This window comes from Mirounga leonina, unplaced genomic scaffold (assembly GCF_011800145.1).
Source record: "Mirounga leonina isolate KUSES-001 unplaced genomic scaffold, KU_Mleo_1.0 Mir_115, whole genome shotgun sequence".
NCBI lineage: Eukaryota > Metazoa > Chordata > Mammalia > Carnivora > Phocidae > Mirounga > Mirounga leonina.
The window spans coordinates 89,607,777-89,608,033 of NW_023270268.1; the positions used below are offsets into that span (position 1 = coordinate 89,607,777).

The window sequence follows — 257 nt, forward strand, 5'->3', positions numbered from 1 at the left end:
CACTGCAAAGGGGTGATGCCGCAGACTCGGACGAGCAGTGGGAGGGGTGCTGCCGCAGACTCGGGCGAGCAGTGGGAGGGGTGCTGCCGCAGACTCAGACGAGCACTGGGAGGGGGTGATGTCGCAGACTCGGACGAACACTGGGAGGGGGTGATGTCGCAGACTCGGACGAGCAGTGGGAGGGGTGATGCCGCAGACTCGGGCGAGCATTGGGAGGGGTGATGCCGCAGACTCGGACGAACACTGGGAGCGGGTGA

The 257-nt window shown here is 66.5% G+C and overlaps 1 protein-coding gene across 3 annotated transcripts in view; it reads left to right on the top strand.

The window, feature by feature from the left end:
- ILDR1 (immunoglobulin like domain containing receptor 1) overlaps positions 1-257 on the top strand; it is an 18,303-nt gene that overhangs the window by 6,782 nt on the left and 11,264 nt on the right. The gene's annotated exons all lie outside the window — the stretch shown is intronic.